Here is a 24,086-nt window from a genome sequence, read left to right on the forward strand (position 1 = left end):
TAAAAATAGCATCTCTTCTTTTCATGCTGTGCACTTGAGTTCCCTTGACTATGATGATAAAATAAGCACAGGGACCCAAACAGCCTTTGGAGAGGTTGGGGCATAGACAAGGGTCAGGCCAACATTCCCTGGGAAGGCTTGATAACTTTTAGACACTGGAACACAGCAGTTGGGTCACAGGCTGGAAAGGGGGGTCTGTAGCTGTTACTCCAGGAGTCCTGTCTACTGGAAGCCATCACTGCTCCCGATGGTGTGAATGCCTGGTTGTTTCTTTAAAAAAATTTTTTTTTCTTTTACACTTATCTATTTTCTGGGGTTGGGAAAAGCGTATGTGCTACTAATGCACGGAGGTCAGAGGACAATTCATGGGCATGAGTTTTCTCCACCATGTGGGTTCCAGGGATCAAACTTAAGTCACGAGGTTCGGAGGTGTGTACCTTTACCCACTGGGCCATCTCACCAGTCCTCGGTCTGACTGTTTCAAAATCATAATTCTGGGGGCCTCGAGAGATAACCCTGAGGTTCAGAGAACTTGTTGCTCTTATAGAAGACCAGAGTTTGGTTCCAGCTGCCTGTAACTCCAGCTCCAGAGCATCTGACATCTTTGAGCCTTCACAGGCATGCTTACATTGGAACACACACACACACACACACACACACACACACACACACACAGAGAGAGAGAGAGAGAGAGAGAGAGAGAGAGAGAGAGAGAGAGAGATTAATTAATATGATGTAATAAAAAGTATAAATCTTGACTTTGACCATCAGCTTGATCATTTCAGTTTAAATCCGACTGCCTAGTCTAAATGTTATTCTTAGTATTTTCAATTACAATGTCCTTTACTCCCAACTCTAAACGTGATCATTTCATGGACACTTTGGTCCTCTACAATTTCCTCTGAACAAGAGAAAAGTGCTACTCAACGAATCTAGTCTGTAGCTACCCAAGTCATACCAAGACCATGTCTTTTCTCTCTGGTCTTTTTTACGGGCAATTATCCAGCTTCCTTTGTAACCATCCACATCCACAGTGTAGGGAGAATTGTTTCATTTTTGGCAGATAATTTTCAAGAACTTTATGGTATTTAATATGACCAATGAGATAGTTCAGGTAGCCATATATGACTCCAGTGGGAGGAGCCAGGACCCTTGGGTAGGTGAGATTAAACATGTGTCAGGGTTGGAGCAAAAGGACAGGACAGCAGTTTCTAGTGAGAGATGCATGTGTTCCCAGGGAATCCAGTCACATCCTGCTAAATAAGGCTCTATGAGATATGACAACTGTGTCCAGCTTCTCCCACCTTCCCTCTTAAGACATTTGTCCAATCAACTGTCCTCTAGGTCCTGCCTACTCTGTCTTTCCACTGTTCTTTCCATTATTCCCTTACCCAAGACCCCAAAAGATACTCCTGAGTCCCAGCTACACATGAGAAGGCATTTGAACACTATTTTATTATAGCTTAGTGCACCGCACTCCCTCAGACATCGTTTCTCTTCGCTGAAATCGACTGATGAGAATGAATGATAGGACATTACAAAGCTTTCAGCTAGTCAGAGATGCTTGAGGGCATCACAGCTATAGCACTGTGATTCTCAGCAAGGAGCTTTGCGATGCTTTCAACCGTGCTTCTATGTGTCACGGAGTTAAGAATCACTGTGTAACATGAGGTACACTCAAAGAGACTGTGTCTCCTGCATACACATGGAGTTGTTATGGAAACCAGATACAAATAACCATCTTTATAGGAAGAAAGGGAAGTGACTACCTGCTGCACATCAGCATCATACTAGATATTTCTCCCATTCCATCTTTATCATTTGGTTCTAGTACCATCACCATTACCACTTTGCTGGGATAAAAAAAAAAAGTCCCCGAGAATTTAAGTAACACCATGATTCCATAGTAAACAGGCTAGCCAGAACGCTAACCCCCTACCTATCACCACAACCTATTTCTGAATGAGTTTAAGAATATGCATGTTGTTCCCCAGGGGAGGGGGGGAGAAGACTCGGCATCAACTACACAGACAGACAGTGGGAGTCAGTTGAAGACAAATAACCAATTCATTTATTTAATAATGGGGAAGGCCTTATATACCCTCCTCTCAGCACCCAGTCTGTATCGCAATCTGGTGGTATTGTGTGGTCGTCCCTCATTGGCCGGGCACAATCAGGAACTCTGACAGTGCCTGATGCTAAGCCCTCAGGCAGACTCCAGGTTGGCCCATAAGGACTATGCTATGTGCATGTCTTGGCAACTGGTCTGAGCCAATTTCCTCGACCCTATGGGCCTGTCCTACTACATACAGAGGGTTCAGTAAAGTTTAAAATGTTATATAAATACTGGCTTCCACTTTGTTATTTGTTGTAAAATGTGGGGAGTCATTGGAAGCTCTCAGTTTCATTCCCAAGATAAAGAGAATAACTTTATCTGTAGTTGTTTGTGAAGGTCTTGTCAAAAGAACTCTGCATCCTACCACAGGGATACCATAACTATAACATCATGAGAGAGCTGCATTTTTCACAATGCAATGTAAGGAAAAAGAACTGGCCTAGATGTTCATCAGCCAATGAATGGATGATGAAAAAGTAACATGTATGCACAATGGAATGCTATTCAGCAGTGAAGAAAAACATGGTGCACTGGAAAATCAATAGATCTAGAAAATATATTAAGTGAGGTGACCCAGACTCAGAAAGACAAACATTGTGTGTTCTTGTTCACATGTAGGTCCTAAACTTTAATGATTATATATATGTAGACAAGGGGTGTGAGAGTGAATATAGACTATGAGACTGGACTAGAGGCCATGAGAAGGAGAAAGAACTACTGGGAAGGGAGGAAAGGGTAAAGGACACATGCAGCATTAAAGGAGAAAAGAGGCCATTGTGGGGCGGGGTGGGCCTAAGAGCATGGAGGTGCAGGACGTGGAGAAGAGGAAGGGGTAAGAACCAACAAAAACAGATTCCGCGTTATTGGTTTTTCATTTCAATGTTATATGTATGTGTGTATGCCTGAGTACATGTGAATGCCTGTGGAGGCCAGAAGGAATCCTGTTGGAGTCCCTGGAACTGGAGTTAGAGGTAGATGTGAGTCTAGTGTGGGTACTAGAAACCACATCCTGGTCCTCTGCAGGAGTGCCTGTGCTCTTAACTACAGAGCCATCTCCAGGGCCCCAGACAGATTCTATGAGAAACAAAAGAGAGCTTCTCTCCCTGAAGGAGGCCACCGTGGTTCCCAAATCATGCTCAGTGCTCTCCTACTTCACAAAGGGTTCTCAGTGGACCTGCAAGACTCTTCTGACTCCCTCCCTCTAAAGCAGTGGTTCTCAGTCTTCCTGATGCTGAGACCCTCTAATACAGCCCCTCATGTTGTGGTGACCTCCAGCCATATAGTTACTTCGTTGCTACATGGTAACTGTAACTTTGCTACTGTTATCAATTGTAATGTAAGTATCTGTGTTTTCTGATGGCCTTAGGCAACCCCTGTGAAAAGGTCATCTGCCCTCCAAAGGGGGAACGACCCAAGGGTTGAGAACCACTGCCCTAAGGCCTCTGCAGCACTACCTCACTGTAAGGGGTAAAGATATACACAGCTAGGATATTCTGCATAAAGATCCCACAGCCTCGTTGGATTGTTTTGCTTAGTCTGCCAAGCAGAGTATGATAAACTAGGAGGCTTCAACAACAGAAATTTATTTTTCCACAGTTTCAGAGTCGAGATGTTCAAGAGCAGAGTATGGGAAGGTCTCACTTTGTCTTCTTGTCGCCTCCCTTCTCACGGTGTCCTCCTATGGCCTTTTCTCTGTGTGGGTGTACCCCTCATCCCTCTTCCTACCTTAAAAAAAAAAAAGACTGTGTCTTGCAATGGAGCCTAGACTGGCCTTGAACTTAAGACCCTTCTGCTTCAGCCTCCCCAGTGTGGGAATTACAGGCATGTGATTTCCACCTGGCTCTCACTCTTCTTTATGAGAATGTCAGACACCATGGACTAGGGACTACACATATGTCACATTTACCCCAATTAGCTGTTTAAGGACTTTAATACGTCACATACTGAGGCACACTGGGAGCTGAGAATTCAACATATACATTTGGGGAAACAATTTAGTCAGTAACACTCATATGTGCTTGCGTGCTTGTGTGTGTGTGTGTGTGTGTGTGTGTGTGTGTGTGTGTGTGTGTGTGTGTGTGTGTAGTAATAAACTTCCGCCATTATAAATTGTACATACTAAGCAGGACAAATGAGTATTAGGAATTATATCAGCGAGCATCTGAAAAACCTTGCTATATTTCCTCTGTTTGACCAGATTAGACGGTTAGTGTTTGAACAGTCGGGAAACAACAGAGAGCCTGGTCCATCAGGCATCAATTCAAAGCAGGTCAGAGGACATCTGAGGAAGAGAGCGCAGTGGCTCGGCAGGCAGATGCTGCTGAGGGAACTAAGTTCATTAATGGCCTCCCCAAACCACCGGTTACTATGTTCAATGCTACAAAAGACCACAGTCATGAAAAGATGAAAATACAACCCGTGTGCCTCCGATTTCAAAGAAAGAGAGCTGTGTCCGGGGAGCAGGTGCGTTCCATGTGAGCAAACCAAACTGCACTAGTAGGGCCATCTGAAGGTCTCAGTGTTTCTCTCGGGCTCTCAGAAGGGAAACTGTTAGATGCTGTTGTTGTTATTTCATCTTTTCAGCCTTTCTTTTCTCACTAAGTCCTTGAAGATGTGGAACATACAAGGGCAAAGTCATTCAAATGGGCCACAAACACACTTACCATAGTGTGTAGATGAAATTCTAAATGGTCTTAGTAAATAAGAAACACAGGGCCAAATACAGAGTTAAAGCCTAAGAGATCAAAGCAAGAGCCACGACTCCCTTTAGCTTACCACTCGCTGCCGTCCTTCCCCTGAGAGGGAGACCTTCTCCTGTGTGACCTGCCTTTTATTGCCTTTCTGTTCTGCCTTCTCATCGGCTCTAAGCCCAGCCACATGACTTCCTTGTCACTGCCTGTCTATACAGACCTCCAGGTCTCTATGGTTGGTACTGGGATTAAAGGTTCGTGTCACCAGCTTGGCTGTGTTCTTGACCACATACAGACTCTGCTTGCCATGTGATTGGATTAAGGGCGTGGGCTACCACCACCTGACTTCTGTTCCTGGCTTGCTAATGACCTCTGATCTCCAGGCAAACTTTATTTATTAAGATACAAATAAAATCACATTTCAGCCCAATTAAAATATCCCTACATCTCCCCTTATTTTTCTAATAAAAAGAAAAAAGGAAAAAAGTTGTAAGAAAAACTATATCCAATAAGTATAATAACTATATACAATATATACAAGCAATAAATACCTAAACAATGTCTCCCCAGCAACAATAGTGTGAGACATAGTGAAGTCACAGAAGAGCTGGGACAAGGAAGATGGCCCGGGGGGCAAAGGCACTTTCCACACAAGCCCAGTGACCTGAGTCCAATCCGCAGAACCCATGTAAAAAGCCAGATGCAGTAGCATCTGGAATCTCGGCAGACAGAGGGCGATATGGAAGACAGGAGAATCTGCCAGAGCTCCCGAGAGGGTAGCCTCAGTCTGTCAAACAGCGAGACCCCGAGACAGCAACGTGGAAAGTGAGAGCCTACTCCTGAAAGTTGTCCTCTGACCTCTACACACACACACACACACACACACACACACACACACACACACACACACACACACACACTCACACACACACACACAGTGTGTTTTAAATAAAGGAGAGGTTACGAGGAGAAAAACGTACGAATGGCACCCCTGGGCACTCGTGCTGTGCATTGGCAGAGGGTAACTGCACTAGGTGTGTTGCGTAACCGCCCTGGCAGGAAGGAAGATCTAAAGAGACGCTCTCGCCTTCCCTTTGGCCACCAGACTACGGAAACAGTGAACCCCAAAAAAAGTGGAATTTTCCTCAGGAATATCATGCTGGGGGAAGGGGAAGGTTGAAGTCAGAGGGAAGCTGGTTTCCCAGGAAGTTCACACCGCTGTGGCAACTTGTCAGAGAAACTGGAGTAGAGACATTGTGGATAGGACTTGACCAAGACTGTCCCTATGCTTGCTTTCTGCCCTCTGTTTAAACCTAAGACCTATTCCGGAACCCCCAAGATGGACTTGCAAGGATCACTGGACCTCTTTATTACACCCTTTATTACACATTAAAATCTTTCAGTTTTCTGGGCGGTGGTGGCGCACGCCTTTAATCCCAGCACTCGGGAGGCAGAGCCAGGAGGATCTTTGTGAGTTCGAGGCCAGCCTGGTCTACAGAGCGAGATCCAGGAAAGGCGCAAAGCTACACAGAGAAACCCTGTCTGGAAAAAACCAACCAACCAAACAAACAAACAAAATCTTTCAGTTTTCAATATTACTTGACTTTTTATTAACAAATGTTTTTTGGTTTGTGGCTGCACAAGTTTGTGTGTGTGTGTTCACATGTGCATACAGTTGTACATGCATGTGATTTGGGATCCAAGACCATGTACTTGAGGTATAGTGGGAACATAAGTAACTTGCTTCAAGAAGAGAAAAACAAGCATTCACTAGACTTAGCTCAAAATATATGAATGAAGAATTCTCAGCATGGCACAGTACTTAGTCTGATCCAGCACTTCTGTCAGGTCCTCTGCATGCTCCTGAGAGGAAACAGGAAGGAGATTGCCCTGTTTAGTTTTTATTGCCAACTTGATACAACCTAGAGTCACCTGGGAAGAGGGAATCTCAATAGAAGAATTGCCCCCATCAGAATAGCCTATGGCCATGTCTGTGAGAGATTGCCTTCACTGATTATTAATAGGGCCCAGTCCACTGTGGGAGGCACCATCCCTAGGCTATATAGTGGGCCTGGGCTATATACGAAAGCCAGCTGAACACAAGCCAATATGCCTCATTCCTCCCCAGTTTTTGCTGAATTCCTGCCCTGACTTTCCTCCATGATGAATTGTGACAGGGAAGTATAAACCTTTATGAACCCTTCTGCCCCTAAGTTGTCTTTGGTCAGAGTATTTTATCACAGTAACAGAGAAACAAACTAGAAGAGAGATGTTCCTGACTGTAACCAGGAAACAAGAAATACCACTACTCTAATAGGTAGCAAAGAAATATATTAGGGCTCAAGACAAATGAACCTCAACTTTTCTTAATTGGTGTGCAAAGAAACTTGAGTGTATATTTTGGCAATTTATATCACAGAGATAAATATTATTCTTCAATTACCTTCCTAACCATGATTACCTTGTGTGCTCTATTCCTCATCCATTCACACTCATGGTTTATACAGTGTCCATTAGAGCCTCTTTCTTGAGTCCGTATATAGGATTATGGACCTGAAGTATATTAGAAAAGCAACTGACTTCACCTTATCTCACTCATTTCATGTGAGGAATGATGAGTCTGGAATCCTGCTGGTGAAAATCGAAACTACAGCCCGAGTCCTACCTATATCTCTTTATACAGGCTGTGGGATCTGGGAAGTTGTAGAGTCAAGTTTTGTGGGCCCTAGATAGGGTGGATCTGTCTAAAAATCTAGAAAACAAAAAAAGAGCAACTCTAACTTTACCATTGCATTCAGGTTTTTCTTTCCATTGTTCTGACAGTGGGCTATGGTGGTTTGGATTGTAAATGCCCACACAGGTCGGGTCTCCCATTGTGTGCTATATTGGAAGGCGATGAGACCTCTGCAGGTTGAGGCATAGTAAAGAAAGTCAGGCAGCTGGAGGCTTGGTGGACACTGGCTCTTTAACTCCTCCCTCTTCCTCATCCTGCTTCCCAGTAGCCACCAAGTGAAAAGGACCTCCTCTGCCACACACTCCTGACATGATGCACTGCGCCACCACAAAGACACCATGGCCAGGGACGACAGACTGAAACCTCCGAACGGAGAAGCCAAAGAGGCATTCCTTCCTCCTTGACAATTTCAGACCTTATGTCACAATGGTGGAAATCTAACGTGTGGGGCTAATAGTATCTTCCTTGCGGTAACTATGAATATGTATGCAAGTATCTTCATCATTATCTATCTTTATTGGTTTCGTGTGCTTCTTTCACTGACCTCCCAAGTCCTGAAAAAGAATTCCCTACCGTTCTGTCTCTGCAGCCTCCACACTACTTCCCTTGGCGGTCCTGCAGAGTGCTGACTCCAGAGACCTAAGCAGGGCTTTGCTGGGGCTGAAGCAGCCTGGACTTCAAGGCATTGTCAGGGATATTTCATAGAGACTTTTACAAGGATAATAATGGGGATCTTGGAGCTATTTTTAATATTTTATAAAAGTCTAATGTGAAATACTGTTATCAGCAGTAAAGCTGTACAAAGCAAATAAAACAGTTTTTTCTTATTTTGTCCTTTGGAATGGAATTCTATAAAACAACGATGCATTTTATGGAGAAATTATTGGTTTTTTTTAAATAAAATAAATATTGTTCTGAAACCCTGTGGTGAGCTGCTAAGGTCAGAGATGAACAAACCATAATCTTTGCCTTTAAAGCATTCACGGTGCAGCAAAGGTAGATAATGTGTAAGTGTGATGATGTTTGAGGATTATTACAATAATTGAAATATATTTGGGAGCTTAATCTAGACATGAGTGGTGTTAGGTAGTTATGGAAGACTTCCTGGAAGAAAGGGAACTAAAAGATTTCTGGGAAATATCGAGGCAAAGGGTGTGAGAAGTCTCCAGAAGAAGGCCAGATGAGCGGTTCCATATCCACAGGAGGGTAGTAAATGCATGATGCAAGAAATGAGAGAGGCTGTGTTCCACCGGGCCCCAGACCAGGTCAGTGCAGAGGTGGGCAGAGGTATGTATGTGATAGCATTTTACCTCGATTTTATTTTAAAAGCCACCCGAAGATGGGTACGGTGGTGCACACCCAGAACTCAGGAGGCTGAGGCCGGAGAATGGCAAGTTTGAAGCCAGCCTATATTACACAGTGAAACCCTGTTTCAAAGTAAACAAATAAAACAAGAAAACATTTGGGAAAAGGGTGCAATAAAAACCTACATACTCTTTACCAAGCTACTATAGGAGAGAGAGAGAGAGAGAGAGAGAGAGAGAGAGAGACAGAGAGAGAGAGAGAGAGAGAGAGAAAATATAAATGAATGACTTGGCAGTGATAACTTCGTTTGGTGAGAGTCTGAACACGCGTCAGTTGCTGTCTTCCCATGGTGGCTCCAACAGGGACCCAGAGCAGAACTGCAGTACAGAGTTCAAAAAGATAGAGTGCAATACAAATGTAGATATTTCAATATAGTTTCTCTATTTTATACTCTTTCCTCTCCTTGGGAAATGTGGGGTGTTAACTGGTTTACATTACAGAGTGCAGCTGTTCTGTGCACACGCTCGGAGTGTCTGTGCCGAGCACAGGAAGCTGTGCCTGTCGGCATGTCTGTGATCAGCCCCCGAGGAACACTTACCTCACCACAGGAAATGTTATCCAAGATATGCTGTATCTGCATTTGCACTGTGTGTGTGTATAAATGTACAGAAATATGTATGTGCTTTATACATTGAGAGGATAGACTTTTTTCCCACCACCTGCAAAAAAACAACTTTTGCTCATTTGGAGACAATGTTGCTCCCACTGAGAGCAGAGGAGAGAAACAGATTGATGGTAAGAAGAAAAATGAATCAGATTGTAAGAGAATGAACTATTCCAGGTAATTTTTAGAAACAATATTAATATGAACTACATAAGATATATTCTAAGAGCTTTAACACATGTCTCTGTCTATTACTATTCTGTTTCATCTCTTCCCCTAACAGTGTTCTGTTGAACACAAGCCACATGGGCACATGTCTATGTGTCCCCAAAGGCCCAGTGCAAGGGTAATAGATGGGATCAGTCAAGGACCACCTACTCCCAAGGCCACAGCTTACCTGCCGCTAAGTGTCACTGGGAGGTGGGAACTGGGGATGGGGAAACACACCCATCAGGCAGGGCAGCTGAAGAAACCAAGCACACCACAAGCCTAGGACAACGCCCTTTGTAGGAGAAAACAGAATCCAGGTGGCTGTTAAAATGGAAGGCTGTTCTGAGGCTAACTCTACTGATTATGTGGTTTTGCCAAGGCCCAGGGCAGGACTGCCCAAAGAGGAATTCATTGGAATTTATTGTGGTTCTGTTTTAGCAGCCACCTTAAAAGTGGAGCAGAACAAGTGGGAACGATTTAAATATTGATTTTATTTAGTAGAATTGTATTCAAATCTTACCACTTTGGGATGAATAAGCTGCAATGCCCTCATACAAAGAAGCATTCTTTGGAATAAGACAAAAAGAAAGGGCCGGGTGTGGTGGCGCGCCTCTTTAATCCCAGCACTTGGGGGTCAGAGGCAGGTGGATCTCATCCAGGTCAGCCTGGCCTACCAAGTAAAATCCTGTCTCAAAAAAATAAAAAGAAAGAAGAGAGGGGGAAGAAAGAAAGGGAAGGAGAGAGGAACAGGGTGTTGGGCAGAGAAAGGGAGAAGGAAGAAAAGAAAGAAGAGGTAGCCATCAAGTCATGAGTTTAGCAAGCTGTGAAATGACATGAAGGAAACTTGAATACGAAGGACAGCGGGGATGAGGTGATCAACGTGAAAGGCTGTCTGTTTGATTCCAACTGGATAGCACTGAAAAAAAGGCGAGTCCGTAGAGGGTTGCCAGGAGTCTGAAGAGAGGACTCAAGAAGAGATGTAGCCATACCACGAGAGCACTTGCTCAGCTATGTTCATATCAGCGTTGTTTGTAATAGCCAAAACCTGGAAACAACCTAGATGCCCTTCAACTGAAGAATGGATAAATAAAATGTGGCACATATCCACAATGGAATACTACTCAGCAGAGAAAAACAATGACACCATGAGGTTTGCAGGCAAATGGATGGATCTAGAAAAAAATCATTCTGAGTGAGGTAACCCAGACTCAGAAAGACAAATATGGTATGTACTCACTCATAGGAGGATACTAGATGTGGAACAAGGATGACTGGACTGCTACTCACATCACCAGGGAGGCTACCTGGAAAACAGGACCCCAAGAAAAACACGAGGATCACCCAATGATGGAGAAATGGCTGAGATCTACATGAACAACCTGGACATGAATGGGGGTAATGAAGGGCGAGGGTCAAGGGAAAGAGAGCTTGGGGGAGCAGAAGATCCCAGCTGGATCAAGAACAGAGAGGGAGAACAAGGAATAGGAGACCATGGTAAATGAAGACCACATGAAAATAGGAAGCAAAGTGCTAGAGAGGCCCACAGAAATCCACAAAGATACCCCCACAATAGACTGCTGGCAATGGTCGAGAGACAGGCCGAACTGACCTACTCTGGTGATGGGATGGCCAAACACCCTAATTGTCGTGCTAGAAACCCCGTCCAAGTACTGAGGAATCTGGATGCAGAGATCCACGGCTAGACCCCAGGTGGAGCTCCGGGAGTCTAATTAGCGAGAAAGAGGAGGGTTTGTATGAGCGAGAATTGTTGAAACCAAGGTTGGATAAAGCACAGGGACAAATAGCCAAACGAATGGAAACACATGAACTATGAACCAAAGGCTGAAGGGCCCCCAACTGGATCAGACCCTCTGAATGGGTGAGACAGTTGATTGGCTTGATCTGTTTGGGAGGCATCCAGGCAGTGGGACCGGGTCCTGTGCTCACTGCATGAGTTGGCTCTTTGAAACCTGGTGCTTATGCAGGGATGCTTGGCTCAGTCTGGGAGGAGGGGACTGGACCTGCCTGGACTGAGTCTACCAGGTTGATCTCAGTCCTTGGGGGAGGCTTTGCCCTGGAGGAGATGGGGATGGGGGGTGGGCTGGGGGGAAGGGGAGAGGGGCAGGAGGGGGAAGAACAAGGGAATCCATGGCTGATATGTAGAATTGAATGGTATTGTAAAATAAAATAAAATAAAATAAAATGAAATGAAATAAAATAAAATAAAATAAAAAAGAAGAGATGTAGCACCAGGGACTTTGGAGACACTCTGTGATGGCTGATACATGCTAGCATCTGTCAAAACCTATAGAACATACATCACTAATGTGAGCCTGATGCAGACTGTCAAGTGTAAGCGACAACAGAGTGACTTCAGTTCACAGTAACTAGAGCACCACCATGGTGCAGGGTGTTGGTGGGGGCAGTTATTATGAGAAAAATATAATCTGCTCAGTTTTGCTATGAACCTAAAACTGCTCTTTTAAAATGATTATTTATACTATGACTCAGTGGGTAAGGTGCTTGTGGTGTAAAGGTGAGGCCCAGAGTCTGGATCCCCAGCCCAGACAGGTGGACGTGGCAGCCTGCTTGGCTAGCTCGACCAGCTGAGTGGCTGAGCTCTGGGTTCAAGTGAGAGATGCTGCCTCTGTACGTAAGATGGAAAGGGAGTGAAAACAACATGGGCACACCCTAATGCTTGCACACACACATGCAATCACGCACACGCAGACAAGTTTCTACTTACAAACTATGAAAATAAACATAAACATGTATCATTTCAACATGCAATCAATGATATACTTTACATCCTTTTTCTGTATAAATCTTTGAAAGTCAGCACTTACTTTATACAGCGTGTCTGAATTTGGACTAACCATATTTCGAATGATAAACAGCTGCATGAGGCAAGGGCTTCTTCCCACGTGTTCCCACATCCGCAGGCACAGGACTGGGGTGTGGCTGTGCGGGGATGCTGCGAGGACCACTCTCTGCTCATCCCAGCTCCCCCTCTCCAACAGCACTGCTCCAGGCCACGCACGAAACAAGGAGAAAGTGCGGTTTGCTCAACAAAGGCAGCTTCCGAATCAGCCTGTAAGCCTTTCCCCGAGACTTCTGCCTCTCAGCCCCTCAAATACAAATATCTGGCAGCAGGGCCCTTTATCCCCATCCCAGTTCAGCGCTACCACAGTCTACAGCAAACATTTTCTTGGGAGATTTTAACAGAGCAACACTTAATGCTGAAGGAGAGAAGAGCTTTGTCACATCTGAATTTCTGGGAAACGGCATGTATTGCTCATTAAATAAGAGAAGAAAATGAGAGACATTGCCTTCGTACAAAAGATAGAAAGTCCTTCCAGGTCCTACGTACTGTGCAAATAAATGAACATTTTATTAAAATGCAGCGCTGATTTAAATGCTTCTTAGGAAATAGGTACTTAAGAAAAAATAGCTGCCGTCAATCTAGAATACATAACTAGGCTCTGCCTCAGTAGGTGAAGGGGATTTATATTTTCTTGCAGCTGGGAACATTATTTATATTTCCTACCAACATCTCTGGAACTAATGTATAAACGTCTCTCTATACCATGATGTATTCTAATCTACTCCTGCTGTAAATGCTGTTTCTAAGCTGTGGGCGACTTGTGCTCAGAAAAGTTAGCTGTCATTTGAATGAGAAGAGACACTGCATTCAATCACAGCCTGCCCTTTTCTAGTCATTCCAGGTTTCATCACTCAGAGAAATGAGGGGGAAAGGCATGCATTTGTTAACCATTTTAATAACTCTTCCAAAGGACAGGGGGAAGCTGAAGGGGGTTCAAGTGTAAAATCAGAAGCAGCACGGCCCCGCAAATCCTGCAGAGAAAGCAGTGCGGTGTGAATGGCGTGGTGTGGTGTGTGTGAGTGTGCGTGTGTGTGTGTGTGTGCGTGTGTGCATGCGTGTGTGTGTGTGTGTGTGCGCATGCGTGTGCATGTGTGTGTGCATGTGTGCGTGTGTGTGCGCGTGTGTGTGCGTGTGTGTGAGCGTGTGTGTGTGCGCGCGTGTGCGTGTGTGTGCGTGTGCGTGTGTGTGAGCGTGCATGCGTGCGTGCGTGTGTGTGTGTGTGTGTGTGTGTGTGTGTGTAGGCATGCACACACCTTTTACTTACAGTCACAAATTCATTATTTTATTCCTAATTCTCACCCGAATCCTCTTTCAAATGAAGGACATTTTAAAACAAAATGTTAGGTGACAGTATGTTTAAGTGAAGAAGTCTTCATGGAAATTTCAAAAATATTTTCCATCTAGCCTTTACAAATATAATATTGATATAACAAAAATGACTTGTCTTGGATTTGCTTTAAGATTTTTAGCAAAGAAGAGAAGTAACAGTTGGGATGTATACTAGGCAAGAGGGACAGAATTTTGTTAGCCAGCAAAGCCAAGTGCTGAGAAATTTATGTCTGAGTTCGCTATGTTTTTCTTTATGAAAGTTTAGAAATCATTTATGGTAAGTTTTATAACATATGGATTTTGTTTTATTTTGTTTTTTTCAAGATAGAGTTTCTCTGTGTAGTCCTGGCTGTTCTGGAACTCATTCTGTAGACCAGGCTGGCCTCAAACTCAATTGATGAGCCTACCTCTGCCTCCAGAGTGCTGGGATTAAAAGCTTTCAAGATCACTGCCTGCATAATACAAGGATATTTTAACAACAACAACAAAAAATTAACTAGTTTCTCAGATTCAGACTTGGCATAAGAGATGTTACTCATATATATTCTTCTAAACTGTTGGATTGTTTAGCAAACATACATATTTTCTCGATAAAAATATATACTACACACGCACACAGGCACGCACACACACACACATACACACATACACACTCATACATACACTGTGCACACACACACACACACACACACACACACACACACACACACTCAACCTTTGGTATTGTGGGAAATTGCTTCCAGGACATCCTGCAGATCCCAAGAGCTGCAGATGCTCAAGTCTCTTCTGGGAAGTGGTATAGTGTTTGCATTTCACATGTGTGCGTTCTCCTGTGTAGCTTTTGGCTTCTCTATTTATAACATTACACAAACAATGTAAATGCTAAGTGGTTGTTATACTGTATTTTTTAGAAGAGACAGCTATATATGCTTAGGACAGATTGAATTATTGTTTTAGATTTATTTTTATTTATATCAGTTTGTTAAAATACAAAATAAATTACAAGTCTGTCTCTGCTCATGGCCTTTCCTTGTTTTCTTTTACTGAAGTTGGGTGTCCCTCTCTACCCCCTCACAATTCTAGTCCAGAGCCCTCCCACAGCAAGTCCCCAGGGCAGACAGTGGTTTAGTCACTTGAGCCTGGCCTGAGTTGCTGGAGACCTTGTGAGGATAACATGGGGGCAGAGAAGGGGCTGGGGAGCAGGGCAGCATCTCTGTTACCACGTGTGGGACCTTGAAGGAGCGTTCTGCAGGCTTTTCTGACTACACATATACGTATGCTCACCATGTGTGTGCCTGGTGCCCTTGGAAGCCAGAAGAAGATGTCAGATCCCCTGGACCTGGGTTGATGGATGGTTGTGGGCTCCCATGTGGGTGTGGGGAACCAAATCCAGATTCTCTGGAAGTAAGCAAGGGCTCCTAACCACTGGACCATCTCTCCAGCCCAAGTGATTATTGTACTGATTGTGGAGTATAAGGTTTTCATTATGACAACTACATATATATACATATATATATATGTATATATATATATATATATATATATATCATTTGATAATAGTCACCTCTTCTATTAAACCTTTATCCTGCCTTCTCCTTCCCTCATTCCGTCTCCACATCTCCAGTACTTTCATGTCTGTTTTTTTTTTTTCTGTCTCCCACATATGAGGGGAAAGCATACAATATTTAGGTTTCGGGTTTTTTGTTTTGTTTTCTTTGAGATATATTCCCAGAAGTGGTACAGCTGGATTATATGAAACTTTTATATTAAATTTTTCAAGGAGCCTCCATACTGATTTCCATAGTGGCTGAACTAATTTACATTTCCACTAGCAGTGAACAGATTGCCTTTTGTTTGCTTGTTTTTGTTTCTTTTCTTTTCTTTTTTTTCTTTTTTTTTTTTTTTCCGAGACAGGGTTTCTCTGTGTTTAACAGTCCTGACTGTCCTGGAACTCACTCTGTAGACCAGGCTGGCCATAAACTCACAGAGATCCGCCTGCCTCTGCCTCCCAAGTGCTGGGATTAAAGGCGTGCACACCACCACCCGGCCAAGGATTTATTTATGTATTTTATGTATATGACTGTTCTACTTGCATGTATGCCTGCATGACAGAAGAAGGCATTATAGATGATTTTTAGCTTCCGTGTATGTAGCAAGCTTTCATGTTGGACTTTCTTTGAATCGCCAGCCCCAAGTAACAACACAGAGATTTCTTATTAATTATAAAAATTATGAAAAAGCTTGGGCTTTTTCTCAACTAGCTCTTCTGACTCAAATTAACCCGCTTCTATTAATCTATGTTCTGCCATGTGGCTTTGACCTTTCCCCAGTGTGGCACATCCGACTTGCTCTGATTCTGCTAGAGAAATCTGTGCACCTAGATTCCTCCTCTTCCTCTCTCTCCCCAGAAATCCCACCTACTCTCCTGCCTAGCTATTGGCCATTCAGCTCTTTATCACACCAATCACAGCAATATATCTTCACACAGTGTACAAACATCCCACAACACATGTGGGTGCTGGGAATTGAACCCAGGTCCCCTGGAAGAGCAGCCAGTGCTCTTAACTGCTGAGCCATCTCTCCAGCCCCCTTGTTTTCTTAATGATTAGCCACTCTGACTGGGGTGAGATAGAATCTCAAAGTAGTTGGTGTGCATTTTTGCCACACCAACTCCAGTGTCGTCCGTGTGACATGAACAATTATGTCAATAATAGCGGACGGGAGATACGTGTCCCACGGGACTAAGCTCCCTGGAGGTCCCTGGCAGAGTACCCGTGTTATGTCTCGTTCTCGAAGGAGACGTGCTTCAGAGATCATGAGCTCCCTGGGCTATGGGTTCTGTATAACTGCTTTTCTGATAATGTTCTAATTAATCTATAAAACACAGCCAAAATTAATGAATGCTTAGGTTGTGAACTGTGGAGGAAAGGGGAAGCTGGACATGGACCTTATTTAGATATAGCAGAATGAACTATTCCTTAAAGACCTCAAGCCTCAAGTCGCTAGATAATAGAAAGTATAATAGTTCAGGCACTTCTAGGGAATGAACACTCACCTACTAGGAATCCCAACTAAAGTGATTTATGGCAAAAAACATTATCTCATAGGAGGCAGATAGTGGGCCCCTCTGTTGAGGAAGTTCAGCATGGAAAACTTAAGGACTACAGCAGAACCCTTTCCCCTTACAGGTGTAAAAGTACAAGTGTCCATATTCCAGCAGGTAAAAAGATTTTATATTAAGAAAAAGAGATATATAGTAAAGAACTGAAGAAAGACTTAGGGAGGATCTGCAGCATCCAAATTGGTTAAATGGGTCATGAGAACCAGAAAAGTAAAAATGAATAATAAACTAGTGAGCGGCTGAGATAAAGATGAAGGACACAGCTGCAAGAAGCCTACACAAGTCTAGGAACTGTACTAAGTTTAAAAAACACAGACTGCTCTTTGGGTCATAAAGTTCTTGTGAGTGAAGGGATATGTCTAGCGCCGATTAGTAACTGTGTGCTTGATGTTTTTTAAAGATGATGTAATTGCCAAGCTCTTGTTGTTCCCTGTATGACTTGATAGTTTTCTCTTCTGTATATAAACTACTGATTTACAGAAGTAAAATTGCAGCAGATTCAAACCACTTTTGAGTGTGTTTGTTGTCTGTCTGTCAGTCGCCGAATCCTTGCCTTCCTGACTACCCAAGCCCTGACTCTCCTACGGTCGTGGTACTCCCGGTGGGCCAGTCCGTGGCACATTTTAGCTAGGGGTGTTAAATATTGTTCGTGTATTTGCATATAACATGGGCACATGTGCGTATCTTCATTTAAAAAGTGTCTATTCATTTCCATTACTCATTCATTGATTGAGCCAATTGGTCTGTTGTCCCCTTTTTAGTTCTTTATATATTATGGCCATTACTCCCATTAGACAAATACTTGGGAAAGACTTTTATTTTATGTGCTGTCTCTTCTCTCCATTGATTGTTCTTTTGCTGTAGAGAAGCATTTTAATTTGATATATCTTTGTCAGTTCTTGCTCTTATTTCTTGAACTACTGGAAGCTATTCAGAAAGCTATTGCTTGCCTCTAGATCTGGAACAATTTCCAAAGTTTTGGGTCTTACCCTTGGTCTATTTGAGTTGATTTTTGTACAGGGTGAGAGATAAGGCTCTAGTTTGGATACCTAAACTTTATTACTAACACTTTTGCAGGAGATGGTCTTTTTTCCAGTGCATGGTTTGGTACCTTTGTCGAGAATCAGATGGCTGCAAGCGCATGGGTGTCTATCTAGGTCATATGGGTCTACAGCACTATCACGCTGCTTTTGTTACCTTGGCTGTAGCTGAGTTTGAAGTCAGGTCTTGTCGCCTCCAGCATTCATCAGGGTTGCCTTAGCTGTTTGAGATCTCTTGTGCTTCCACCTAAGTTTTAGGGTTAAATGTCCTCTTTATGTGAAGAATGTCATTGGAATTTTCAAGAGAAATGCATTGACTATATTACTTTTGGTAAGGCAGCCATTTTAACAATATTGACTCTACCAACCTATGAGCATGGGAGGTCTCTCCATTAGTCCTTGCCCATAGTGACCTGCCATCCTGGCAAGGAGCAAGCCATAAAACTAGCCAGGGCATGGGCTGGAAAGATGGCTCAGTGGCTAAGAACACTGGCTGCTCTACCAGAGGTCCTGAGTTCAATTCCTAGCACCTACATGGTGGCTCACAACCATCTATAATGAAATGAGATACCCTCCTTTGGCATAAAGTCATACATGCAGATAGAGCCCTCATACACATAAAATAAGTAAATAAATCTTAAAAAAAAAAATAACCAGGGCAAATGTATACCACACCAAAGGTCCAGTTTAAACCAGCATTTTCAAAACTAACCTTGGAAGTTAGCACATCGTTTACTAAAGTCAAGAGCTGGAGGGCTCCTGAAACGGAAAACAGTGTGTTAAATTAGAATGCAGTGTTTACTAGGAGCACAAAGCATGCCTTTGTGACCAATTCTCTAGCATAACAGCGTGAGAACCCTACAACTGCTTCTCCAATTTTAATGACAAGCATTATCACCACATGCGGCATGAAATTTGACTTCTTAATGCATTGCTTCCTTTATACTACCCATTTTAGGCAATTATATATATTTTTCATGGGAGATAAATGTATGTGTAACTACTATAATAAAAAAGCATTTACTCATGTTGTTAAAAGTAAATATATAATGTACCAGATACCTTTTAAAAACATTCATTTCCAAGAAAGGTGGACAATGAGCTCCAGTGTGTGATAAACAGATAAAGTGGATTTCAGAGAAAGACACAGACATGTGGACAATAAAGTGTACAAAGTTTAAGGATCACTTATGATTGACACTTTCTGACTAGTCGACTATAGGCTATTGGGGGCCATGGCATACACTTGTCAGTCAACAGGAGTCAGATACAAAGGATGAAGTATTATAAATAAGACAGTAGAGACTTTTTCTGTAAGCCCATGCCCTGGCTAGTTTTATGGCTTGCTCCTTGCCAGGATGGCAGGTCAATACGGGCAAGCACTAAAGGAGAGACCTCCCATGCTCATAGGTTGGCAGAGTCAATATTGTTAAAATGGCTGCCTTGCCAATAAGTACTGTGGGGCTGATGTCTTGTGTAGTTCAGTCCAACCCTCTCCTCTGTGGAGAGCTTGAAAACTGACCTCATTCTAACCATCTCATCTTCACCGGCTCAAAGTGGAACAGCGGCCCATTTATCACCAGTGTCGGAACGGGGTTATTCAAACTTGCTGTGTCTCATAATTCCATCACCTCATGTTCTGTTCCTTCCTTCACTTCTTCCCTCTTTCCTTCCTTCCTTTAATGGCCTTGAACTCCTGGTATCCCTGCCTCCACCTCCCAAGTGCTGGGACTATTGTTGAATGCCATACCTTTCTCAGCAGAGTGACTTTTTAAGTAAAAACTAAAACATCTAGAACTCGCTGTGTCCTGGAGCCTATTCAATCCCTTCCTTCTCTCAGTTAAAACATATTAAAAAATAAATAAAGAAATAAAATAAAGAACCAAGTGAGCACTATCCAAACTTATTGGAACTTTTATTTTGACAGAAGCTACTTCCACTAGATGGCATTAAAGAGTCGTATGTTAGGAATCAGGACATGGGAACTTCAGAAAGCTAAAAAATGATCTACCTGAAATTAGCAATGCATCTCCCCGATGGTTTGTCCGGATATGAGCTTCTAGATATGAACCACGAGTCTCAGCCACGTATCCACTTATTGAACACGTTGTGTTTCAGGCGCTGTAGCCGGTGTTTGAAATGCAGCAGACAGCAGGAGCCCATGTGATTCGAAGTTTGCTCAGCAGTCCAGAGGATCTGAGTTCAGTTCCCAGCTCCTACACTGGGTGGCTCACAACCACCTCTAACTCCAGCTCCAGGGGATCTGATGCCTCATGTGCACATACCCACGTACACACATCATTTTAAAATAATAAGAATAAAATCTTAAAGAAAAAAAGGCAGAGAGGCACAGTGACGGCAGAAGCAGCATCAGGTGAGTGCATAGGGAATGTGATGTAGCGGGTGGTGGAGGCGCACACCTTTAATCCCAGCAGCGAGGCAAGCGATTCCTGAGAGTTCAAGGCCAGCCTGGTCTACATACCAAGTTCCAGGCTAGCCAGGGCTAGATAGGAAAAGAAAAAGAAAGAAAATTGAGGTGCGTAGTGTTCTAGTGTGGTTTTCTGTTGCTGTGATAACACACACACACACACACACACACACACAAAACTAGGGCAGGAAGGCGTTTACTTGGCTTACATGTCCTGAATACAGTGCATCACTGAGGGAGGACAGGGCAGGAATGGGGGCAGGGGCAGAGGCAGGAGCCTCGGAAGACTGACATTACTGCTTTCTCTCCAGGCTCACATGCACACACCTTTCTTGTACCTCCCAGGACCACCTGCCCAGGGGTAGCACCACCTACAGAGGTCTGGGACCTCCCACATCAACCACTAACCAGTGCTTCACAGACTCATCTGTAGTTTTGTTTTGTTTTTCTCTTGGGGGCCCGTCACCCAGCTCCCAAATAAATACAAATGTATGAATGCCCAGCCTTAGCTTGGCTTGTTTCTAGCCAGCTTTTCTAACTTAAATGATCCTGTTTCTCTTTAACTATGTTTGGCCTCTGGGCTTTTTACCTTTCTTTATTCTATATGTCTTTCTTCCCTTCTTACTCTGTGGCTGGCCCCTGGCATCCTCCTCTCCTTCTTTTCTCACTCCTTCCTCTTCTTTAGATTTCTCCTATTTATTCTCTCTGTATGCCAGCCCTGCCTATTCTTTCTCCTGCCTAACTATTGGCGGTTCAGCTCTGTATTAGCCCAATCAGGTGTTTTAGACAGGCACAGTAACACAGCTTTACAGAGTTAAACAAATACAACATAAAAGAATGCGGCACAGCTTTGCAACAATAAACAAACATTCAACGGCATAAACGAATGTAATGCATCTTAAAATAATATTCCAGAACACTCACCTACAGACCAGTATGATGGAGGCATGTTCTCAGCCGACGTTCTCTCTTCCCAAATGTCCCAGCTTGTGTCACACTGACAAAAATCTCTCCAGCACATATGGGTAGCACACATAGAGATACACAGCAAAGACTCCATGAATGGAAGACTCCTGGAGAAGCAGATGTCTAAACAGAGGCACAGGCGAGTTGCATTAACCAGAGCAAGTAGACTGGTCCAATCGGTATAGTGCAGGGGCAGTGCAGAGCCGAAGCTGGCTGCCAAGGTAAGGTCCTTAAAGAAGAAAATCCCTCCTCTGCCCACCCACTGGCTGTCCGTGCCGCCCTAGTGCCCTGGCCTTCCGCTGTGCTTGAACACACCAGCTATGAGCCTCTCGGGAAGCAGACGCCTCCTGGTCTGATTGCTCTCCTTCCAGCCACGTGTCCACGTCACTCCTTCACCACCAAGTCTCTGAATTCAGAAGTCTCGTGGAGGGGTTAGTGGTACCAATAGCAGAACCCCCAGCCCACAGGAAACAAGTAGACTGATGCTTTTTTTTCTACACATCACCTGAAGTATCACCCCCATAACAATCAAGGGAGAAGGAGGAGGTTTGGGGAGGGAGGCAGATGAGGGCTAAGAACCCAAGTAACATTGAAGAGATGAGCAGAAGAAACTGCACCGTGGGGTAAGAGAGGATGGCCAGGGAGCAAGGGAAGGGGGGGGGGGTTTCAGACAGTTGTGTTTTAATTGACAACAAAGTCAGTTAAGTAAGAACTGAAAAGTAGCACACATTGGCATGCTGCAGGGGCCTTTTGCAAATGCCGGACTGCATGGCATTAGGGGTAAAATGAAGGAAAAGAATTCGAGGAGCGAGCAAGCGTAGACTATTTTTATGGCACTTTTCTCATGGTGGCAAGCACACAGGAGGGAAGCATTTGCTTTGGCTCAGGTTGAGATACAGTTCATCGTGGTGGGGAACCATGGCAGCCTAGTGGCTTAAAGCACTGGTAGGGATATGCGGCTGCTTGCTCACATCTGGGCAAATCAAGAAGCAGAGAGCATGGTGGAAGGAGGTTTCTATAAAACCTCAATGCGCCCCCCCCCACCACGGTGGGCCATTTCCTCCAGTGAAGATCTACCCATGAAAAGTTGCCAAACCTCCCCGAACTACACCTACCAACTAGGACTGAGTGTTCCGACACGAGCCTATGGGGGACACTTTGTCCAAGCCACTTCTCCAGACTCAGCTAGGAGGAAGAGAAAAGGGAGGAGCACAGACTGAAGGAGAAACTGAAGCGTGAGTGTGAGCCCATAGGAAGTTCCCCAGGAAGGAGGGGATGAAGGGAAGCGGATGGGGCTGGACTTTAGACTAGACGTCTCAGGAGAAATCAGGAGGTAAAAGGATAATGACTGATAGAGACAGATGTAATGGTGAAAGATAGTCCGTCAGAACCTATGTTTCCCTTTCTATGTGTTCACTCAGTAGCTGTTGGATGAATCAATCAGTGTCAATCAGACCCAACCTTCCTGATCTCCCGATAGGTCATCTTCCCTCTCCCTGGCCTTCCTGATCTCCTGATAGGTCATCTTTCCTCCCTGACTTTCTAACTTCGGTACAATCAACATGGCTTAACATGGTTTTACAACTAACCTGGAAGATCAAATGAGCTATTTTAAAAAAGGAAGTCAAGAATGATTCAGAAACTAATGTGGTGCTGGAAGTGAGAGTGATACAGTCTTGTACCATTTTAAAAACTCTATGCAGTAAGGTGTTGGCAATGGGAATGGAAAGAAACCGATGCCTGCCTGGACCTGGGACATGAGAAAGGAGGCCAAGAGGACTATAAGATTTCAGGCTGGAAGAGCGAGCTTCCCCTCAGGAGAATGAAATAGGAAGATTCAGAGCACTGAATTTAAAGACAAGAGAAGCCCAGAGACATTTAAGATGGGGCTTATGTGATGGGAGCATGTTTTGCAGTGGGGTTATAATAGACACTTATAAAAACTTGGGGGAGAGGTCAGTCAGTGCTGAAATGAAAGGTCTAGGACTCGACTCTTTCGGAGGAACTACAGATGGGAAAGATCCAGAACAAAATGGAGGAGTGGGGCTGACAAAGGGTATGGAAGCAGACCAACTACACAGCACGGCAAACGCTGAAATGATTGTGGACTGCGAGAAGTCCGCCAATATCGTCACTCAGGATCTCCATGCCAATAAATTATTGGTGGTGAGAAATACGGCGGTGAGAGCCACCAGAGTTAATTAGGCTGCGGGGAACTGGATCAAAGTAGGATTAATTTCCCCTCAGGACTCAATCACAGTCCTCAGAAGAAAAACCATGTAAAGGACTGACTGGAAAGTGTCAGCGAAATAAAGAGAGGCAGAAGAAGTTGGGATAGAAACAGCAATCAGTGTCATGAGAAAGGAAGAGATGCACAGACTTTTAAGTAAAAGTGAGGACGTTCTCCAGGTAGTTCCATTTTCTCCCTCCGTGGAAGGCAGGTAGGTGCTCCGTGTGTGAGAGATTTGGTTCGTAAGAAGCTGAGAAAGGGAAGGGTAAAGTTGACTGCAGCGGAGTCTCAGACATGGCATCCTAAGACAGTTTCTGTCCTAGATGTTCGCTCAGGCCGACTGTTAGACCTCTTCCAGGCTGCTCTTTC

General features: G+C 44.0%; 1 long non-coding RNA gene across 3 annotated transcripts in view; it reads right to left on the reverse strand.

Moving 5' to 3' along the window:
- Positions 1-24,086, reverse strand: part of LOC121830263 (uncharacterized) — a 32,421-nt gene that overhangs the window by 7,217 nt on the left and 1,118 nt on the right. The window contains exons 1-5 of one of the 3 annotated variants that reach the window (XR_013052270.1): positions 21,446-23,140; positions 20,105-20,596; positions 18,806-18,852; positions 18,251-18,340; positions 6,544-6,669 (exon numbers count right to left, since the gene is read on the reverse strand). This is a non-coding gene — a long non-coding RNA (uncharacterized LOC121830263). Of the gene's footprint in view, positions 1-6,543; positions 6,670-18,250; positions 18,341-18,805; positions 18,853-19,127; positions 20,597-21,445; positions 23,141-24,086 lie in introns of those variants that run through there. The other 2 variants (XR_013052269.1, XR_006073389.2) reach the window with 2 other exon arrangements.

Source organism: Peromyscus maniculatus, chromosome 6 (assembly GCF_049852395.1).
Source record: "Peromyscus maniculatus bairdii isolate BWxNUB_F1_BW_parent chromosome 6, HU_Pman_BW_mat_3.1, whole genome shotgun sequence".
Lineage (NCBI taxonomy): Eukaryota > Metazoa > Chordata > Mammalia > Rodentia > Cricetidae > Peromyscus > Peromyscus maniculatus.